The following is an 8,811-nucleotide window of genomic DNA, read 5'->3' as shown; positions in this document are numbered from 1 at the left end:
AGAGTCGTGTCCGTTGTGAAAGGACGTCTTTATCCACTTGAACGAACGCGTTTCTTGGATTTTCAGCATGTGTTAAATGCTCTTGGTGAATTTCTGCACTTACCGAGGATAGTAATCCGCGGCCGTGAATGACGTCGCACTGAGCTGAGCGACGGACGAAGGGGAGAAAAGGTTATACTACGCGTGTCGTGGCCGCGGGTCTGGGATCCACTGTCGCGGCCCGGCAGGTTTTCTTACTTCTTGCTTTCATTCGTGTCCTCGACTTGGCGCTTTCGATTTACGTCGTCTTTGACTCCTTTTGTAGGGCTTTTCTTCTGTTTTAGATCCTTTTTCGTTCCTATTTGGATTTTACCAAATATTCAAGTACCTTGCAAGAAAGAAAGATATTCGAAAGTAAAAGTAATCTAAACAGATATAAATAACACAAATTCGTAATAAAAATGATGTAAATGTTAATGATATTTTAGGTATATTTTGGGCTTAACAAATCTCCACACTTAATCTTTTGCTAGTCCCGAGCAAAATTTCACTGAATTTATTCCTTAACTAATCTCTTTATAAAAAATAAAACATATATCTTTGTGTTTACCTTTTAAATTAGTTAAGCCGAAAAGACTAACTTCACATGGCAAATTTATACGCAAAATATCAAACTAACTTAGTATAAATACGATATATCATTCGTCTTGTATTTCAATTTTTAAATTGAAGTATTCGGGACGATGTAAGCACGCATGTTATTGAGTTTTCCATCTCAAGGCATTTCAAAGCACCAAACTTCCTTTCCCAAACTTGAATTATTATATATGAGTATTTAGTTTAATTTATTTGCTTAGTTACGCCCGTGATAAGGGTGGTCTCGATCGTAACTTAATATGTAATTGTTTTGTGTTCGCTTAAGAGGTACCGACCATGCCATGGGTGGACGCAATCGTTACTTTAAACTTTAAACACGCTTAATTTTTCTTATTTAAACGTTCCTTCCATACCTCGATTGTGATAAGGGTGGTCGCAACCGTGGCCAAAAGTACGCTTTACTTATTAATTTCTTCCCTTTCATACCTCGATTGTGATAAGGTTGGTCTCAATCGTGGCCAAAAGTTAAGAATACGATTTATTGATTATAACTTGGGAAAAAAGAAAATTAGCACATTCATCCTATATTGACTTAAAATTCAACATGTATTATGGCTATAGTTTCCTTAAAAACTTCAATTGGTGTTATTCTAAGACAAAATCAAAACCGAGCTAAAAATTGTTAGTTCAATTTAATGCCTATAAACCTAATTGAAAATTTAAAATAAGATTTATTATATCATGAATTTCATGATATGAAATAGAGATTAAAAATAAAGAATTTTTACTTAAATACATTCACTCGAGATAATTTTACTTAAAATCGTGTCGAAGATTTGTGAAAAATATATTTTGAAAAATATTACCCGTATAGAAATATTTATTTCTATCGATAATGATAACCTAAAAATAATCATAAAAATGATATTTCATAAAAAAAAAATTGTTAAGTTTTTTCATTTGTTGCAATATATTTAAAAGTGTTGCAATATACGTTGCATTCGTATTTTGAAAAACAAGCGATGCATACATTCATTCATTCATTTGCATACATTCATTCATTCGTTTGCATAAAATGATATATGTATATATCTCCTCCCACACTTAAATTGGACCATGTCCTCATGGGTGCAAAAATGGAGATAAAACACTAAAGATAAAACAAACGGAAATAAACGAAAGATATAGCAAAAACATTCATCATAAAATTAAAGTGAAATTAGAAATTGTACGAAACATAATAAATAGAAAAATGTACGAAACTAAAATTGAAATAAGATAAGATAAAAATAAAAGATAAAACCTAAGCATGTGGCGGGGAATCCGGAGGTGTTGGTGAAGTTTCCACGTTGCGGCGTCGGAAAAATGAAAGCATCCGATGCCGAGTTGAACGATGCGCACGCCTCAAAGTATTGAGGTTGTCATTCATCACCATATTGTTCTCCACCAAATCATCAATTCTTAAATTCATTTGACGATTATTTGCATTGATTTGGTTCAAAATCCGCCTTAAATCCACCGGATCATTATCTTGTGTTGCTTAGGCTTGTGGTGCAGCGTCTCCACCGTCCTCCGCTCCTTCTTCGTCGGTACCTACATTATGAGAACTAGAAGCACCTCCACCCATAGTGCCACGAAGATGTGCAATACGGGTAGCATACGAAATAAAAACAGGAGGAGCCGCAGAAACCAATAAATGAGCCCGCTCAAGTGCCCCAATGTCCAAAACCGGAACATATCCATGGTAGGTGGACATATCAAAAGTAGCCAATTCATCCCGTGCCCCCAAAACAATAGCGGTGATTAAATTACCGAGAGGGACTTGAGTGGTGTGAGCCCTCGAAGCACGATACAAATTGTCAAAAATCATTCCAATACTATCAACCCGTAAACCCTTGAACAAACAATCCCAAACAAACAAATCCCGGACTTGAATCTTCGAACTCTCAACACGACCAAAAAGTGAAAAACTCAAATACTTGTGAAAGAAGAACACACAATTGTCCTTAATTAACTTGCTCGAAGTGTTTTTGGAATCAAAAGAAGTTTGGTCAGACAGAGTTTGCCAAAAAGAGTTATTATCAAAATCCCGAGGCTTATCATAAAAGTCACTAGTAGGGAAACCAAACATATTACCCATAGCCTCATAATCAACTGTATAGGTAATACCCTTATTGCGAAAAGAAATTTCTGTCCTCTTTTTGTTCATCGTCAAAGTAACCAAAAATTCAACCACATACTCTTGAATTTGTGGAAAACGCATAGAAGCAAAAGTTTCCCATCCCAAAGTTTCAATAAAAGCAGTAATTTGTGTAGTGAAGTTCAACTTCCTTACCGAATCAAAGTCAAAAAACTGCATATCCACGAACTTACGATTGGCGTTTGAAAAGTGCTTGAAACGTCCAACTTCTTCTTCAGAATGAATGTCGAAATAAGCCCCGCAACTAACCCTAAGGCGATTAGCCTCAGTGACAGCCGGCTTGTGTCCAACACGCTTTGCTCTAGGCATGGTTATGGTGTTTAGGGTTTAGAGAAAAAGATGAAAAGAGAGAAAAGCTTGAGGTTGAAGATGAAGTAGAATGGTTGTGAATTCTTGGAATTGAAAGGTGTAGGTGATTGAAAAGGGTAATGATGAAATTGGGAAGAGTAAAAGTAAGGTATTGGGAAAAGGTAAGAGTAGGGGATTGGTTAAAATTGGAGGTGATGTAAGGTTTGTGTAAGTAATAGGTATATATAGGGTTTGAGTAGGAAGTTAAATAGTTAGAGTAGGAATAGGAATTGGGATAGGTAGAGTTGAAATAGGAAGAGTAATTAGGTAGAGGGAGAATAGGAAAAGGAATAGGTATAGGTTAAATGGGAAGAGTTGGAAAATATAGGCCAAAAATCGGACCTGGAGTGTCTTAAATACGCGTGTCGCGGTCGAAGATATGTATCCGCGGTCGCGGATCGCGTTGCTCAACCAATATTTCCACTGAAATTTGTCGAAGAAATGTCTGAAGTTACCGAGAATCCAACATTCGCGACCGCGAATCGCGGTTCGTAGCGAATTTTGTGCCTGAAATTTTTGAAGAATTTTGCTGAAGTTATCGAGGAAACGCCCCCGCAGTCGCGGATCACGTGTTTCACCGAATTTGTCTTCGAATTGTGGAGGAATTTTGCTGATGTTACCGAGTATCAATAATTCTCGGCCGCGGATCACACGGTGGCTACCCAAATTCAGCTTTTGAACTCCATTTTGTGTAATTTCTTGATAAATTATATCCTGAACTTCTTGAAAAATGAACTCTGTACTTAAAACATAAATGAAAATCATTAAATGATAAGGAAAACCAAAGGTTTATCCTTATTAATGGCAAAAATAAATAAAAATGCTTTAATTAATGAATGTGCAAATTAGACATATGAAAGGGTTGGAACTAAAATTAATTGAAACATTTATGTGCATTCATTAATTTAAGTTAAATGAATCTTATGTTAGGAACTTGAAATTTAATTATTAATCAATTAATTAGTTAATGAAATGATTAAGTTTGCATTTAATTGATTCATTGGTCTAGATTTATGAAATTAAAATGTAACCATATAATCAAAAACAAAGTATAATGCAAAACAGAAATTTTTATTTATTAACATATATTTACAAACAAACAAAACACAAGCTATGCTAAAAATTCGTCCCCTTCAATCGGGATTTTCTTAGCCCTATATCGTTCTATTTTCAACTGCACGAAGGCTTGACGTTCTTGTGCAGAAAGAAAATTTGGTCCTGATCGAAAAACTCGCTTCACTAGACCTTCAAATTCTAAAAATTCATAGTCTAGCATCGGGAAAGATTCTGCATCACTCCAAGGAACAGAAATACTTCCCTTGGTCCCTAGAATTATTCCACATATAATATTCCCGAACCCAACCTTCTTAGCCTTGGATCTAGATGCGGCAACAAGACCCTCCATCAGAATTTTTGAAGAATCAACCACGTTGCCTTGAAATATATCGCCAAGGACATAAAGATCAGATTCTTGGACGACACTACTGAACGTGCGACCGAACAGGCTGTGACTCAGAATCTTATGCAAATATAGTATAGAGTTGGAATAGAAAGACTTATTATAGGCAAGTTTTGGGTGGAAAGGCCAGATACCGGTGAGCATTCGCCAAATATCAGTAGACGTCATATCTCTTCCATGATGACGTTTGGTAGTATCCTTCAAGGGAAAACCAAACCAAGCATGCAATTCAGGATATCCAAAAGTGAAAGTTTTGCCATCCCGATGAAAACTGAGACGCACCCGACGTTTGTTAACAAAACGCACTGTACAGAAGAACTCTAATATCCAGTCTCCAATTATAGGAAACTTCATATCAACAAATCTGGTGCATCCTAATCGCTCCATGTAGCGACTCATATCATCTTTAATTCCCAACTGATCGTTAAGAAAGTCATCCATGTATAGCATTCCGACAAAGAATGTGTATCGGAGCCTCAAGAAGCACCTTCCCTCTTCATGATTGAAGATAGGAAAGTTACATCCATAACGCTCTGATATATCAGTATGTTTATTGTGTGAAGCAATAACTTTCTTAGATGAAGTGCTTGAGGAAGCCATGATGTTTGGAAAAAAAGTTATGAACTTAGTGTCTAGAAATGGTAAGAAAATCAGAGATAGTTCTGATAGAGATGAAAAGAAAGTGACAGAAAACTGAACCTCTAGAACCTATTTATAAAATCCTAGGATAAAAAGAGGTGTTGTTTTTGAAATGAAAAGGCATGAAACAAACCTCTTAAAAATGAAAAAACTCAATTTTTCGTTTCCGAAGAGTTGCATCTGCGGGAAAAAAGGGTTAATTTGGGCATAATTTCCCCGTGTCGCGATCGAGGATTCTGACCCGCGGTCGCGGCACGCTGATTTTCCTGTGGAAATCAGTTGTCAAAACTCCAAATTTCTGATCCTCTACCGAGAATCCTCATCCTCGGTAAGTTCAGAAATTATCCTTTCAATTTTTAATCAGAATTCTCAACTGAGAATCTGAAATCCTCTACAAGTCCAGAAATTTTCCTGGCTGCTAGTTATACCCAAATTCTCAACTGAGAATTTTAAATTCTCTATAAGTTCAGAAATTTCTTACCTCCTTAAGAATTCTATATATGTGAATCCTCAACTGAGAATTTCAAATTCTCAACTGAGAATCACTGAATTTCTTCTAATTCTCATGAAATTCCTAAAAATTAATTAAAATCATGACTTGAATATATTTTTTTATATATCTAAAATTCTAATAAAATGATATAATCTAAAACAAAACAAAATAAATAAAATAAATAAAAATAAAAATAAAAAACTAACTATTAGAAAAAATAAAATGATTTATATGTCAGGAAATCTTGTTACGAAATTAGTTCCTATTTCGGAGATGTTTTCGTAATAGATTTTACATCGATTACCGTTAACTTTAAAACGATTACCGTTGGTTTCCTCAAGTTCCAAAGAACCATAGTCGAACGTTTTGACGACTAAATACGGTCCGGCCCATCTGGACTTAAGTTTTCCTGGAAATATACGAAGCCGTGAATTAAACAACAGCACCTTATCCCCAACATTAAAGTGTTTGACTTTGATTTTGGCATCGTGCCATTTTTTCACTCTCTCTTTATAAATCCTTGCATTCTCACATGATAAATGACGTAACTCATCTAACTCATTCAAATTGAGCAAACGTTTCTTTCCTGCTTGTTGTAAATCAAAATTAAGTTTTCTAATAGCCCAATAGGCTTTATGTTCTAATTCAACTGGTAAATGACATGCTTTTCCATATACTAAACGATATGGAGTCATTCCTATTGGTGACTTAAATGCAGTACGGTATGCCCATAGCGCATTATTGAGTTTTTGTGACCAATCTTTTCTTGATGACGAAACAGTTTTCTCTAGAATCCATTTGAGTTCTCTATTTGAGATCTCCGCCTGACCATTTGACTGAGGATGGTATGGCGTTGACACGCGGTGGCGTACTCCATATTTTTTCATAAGCATATCAAAATTTCGATTTATGAAATGGGTACCACCATCACTAACAACGTATCTAGGACAACCGAATCTACAAAATATATCGTCAAGAAAAGTAATAACTACTTTATAATCATTCGTAGGGGTTGCAATTGCTTCAACCCACTTCGAAACATAATCAACGGCTACTAATATGTAAGTTTTACCATTGGAAGGCGGAAAAGGTCCCATGAAATCAATTCCCCACATGTCGAAGATTTCAACTTCCAACACGTTTGTGAGGGGCATCTCATCTTTCCTTCCTAAATTTCCCGTTCTTTGGCATTTATCACAACGAGTAATAAATGAACCAACGTCCTTAAACATTGTAGGCCAAAAGAAACCACATTCTAATATTTTAGCTACCGTTTTATTAACTCCATTATGTCCTCCATACGAGCTGGAATGACATTCTGTTATTATAGATTCATATTCATTTTCTCCAACACATCTCCTAATTATCCCGTCACCACATGATTTGAATAGAAAGGGATCTTCCCAAAAATATTGTTTAATATCGAAGAAAAATTTCTTCCTCTGTTGGGGAGATAATCCTTCCGGAACGATATCGATTGCAAGATAATTAGCAAAATCTGCATACCATGGTGACATGATACTTTCTACATGATAGAGATGTTCATCGGGGAAATCATCTCGTATACCGACAGTTTCACCTATAGGACCGTTTTCATCTTCTAGTCTCGATAGATGATCGGCGACAAGGTTTTCTACCCCCTTTTTGTCTTTAATTTCTATATCAAATTCTTGTAACAACAAAACCCATCTAATCAGACGCGGTTTTGCATCTTTCTTAGCAAACAAATAACGTAAAGCTGCGTGATCTGTATAAATAATAACTTTAGATCCTAACAAGTATGACCTAAACTTATCACATGCAAATACTACGGCTAACATCTCTTTTTCTATTGTTGTGTAATTTAATTGTGCACCGGACAATGTATGACTTGCATAATAAATAACATGTAATTTTTTATCCTTTCTTTGACCTAAAACACATCCTACTGCTAGGTCACTTGCATCACACATGATTTCAAAAGGCAAATCCCAATCGGGTTTAGCAATTATGGGCGCACTGACTAAGGCTGTTTTCAATGTTTCAAAAGCTTTAATACAATCTTCATTAAAGTCGAAGGTTGAATCCTTCATAAGTAAATTAGTAAGTGGTTTGGAAATCACAGAAAAGTTTTTTATAAATCTTCTGTAAAAACCTGCATGTCCTAGAAAAGATCTTACTCCCTTGACAGTTGTTGGTGGGGGTAATTTTTCTATTACTGAAGTTTTTGCTCTATCCACTTCTAATCCCTTTTCAGATATTTTATGACCTAAAACAATTCCTTCGTCGACCATGAAATGACATTTTTCCCAATTTAATACCAAATTCGTTTCTTCGCATCTAGAAAGAACTCTATCTAAGTTTTTTAAACATGCATCAAAAGAATCTCCATAAACTGAAAAATCATCCATAAATACTTCCATGATATCTTCGATGAAATCATTAAAAATTGCAGTCATGCAACGTTGAAAAGTTGCTGGTGCATTATATAAACCAAAAGGCATTCTTCTATATGCAAATGTTCCATAAGAACATGTGAAGGTTGTTTTATCTTGGTCATCCGGGTAAATATATATTTGAAAGAATCCGGAATAACCATCAAGAAAACAATAAAATGCATGACCGGCTATCCTTTCGATCATTTGATCGATGAAAGGTAAAGGAAAATGATCTTTCCTAGTTGCCTTATTTAGGTTCCTATAATCTATACAAACCCTCCAACCGGTGGTGGTTCGCGTAGGTATTAATTCACCTTCATCATTCCTTACTACAGTTATACCTCCCTTTTTGGGTACACAATGGATTGGACTAACCCATTCACTATCCGAAATAGGATAAATGATTCCATTGTCTAAAAGTTTAGTAATCTCATTTTTGACTACTTCTTTCATGTTCGGATTTAAACGTCTTTGTCTATCCGCTTTAGGTGGCTTATCTTCTTCTAAGTGAATCCTATGCATTACAATACTAGGATTAATCCCTTTTAAATCTGAAATCTGCCATCCCATACTTCCTATTCTATTTCTAACAACTTCTTTCAATTTTTCTTCTTGATTTTCTGTTAATTTGTTAGAGATGATTATAGGTAGAGTGTCACTTCCGCCTAGGAAAGTGTAT

This window comes from Euphorbia lathyris, chromosome 5, assembly GCF_963576675.1.
Source record: "Euphorbia lathyris chromosome 5, ddEupLath1.1, whole genome shotgun sequence".
NCBI classification, from domain to species: Eukaryota; Viridiplantae; Streptophyta; class Magnoliopsida; order Malpighiales; family Euphorbiaceae; genus Euphorbia; species Euphorbia lathyris.
The sequence above is the reverse complement of the archived record's forward strand: the minus strand, read 5'-3'. Positions refer to the sequence as shown.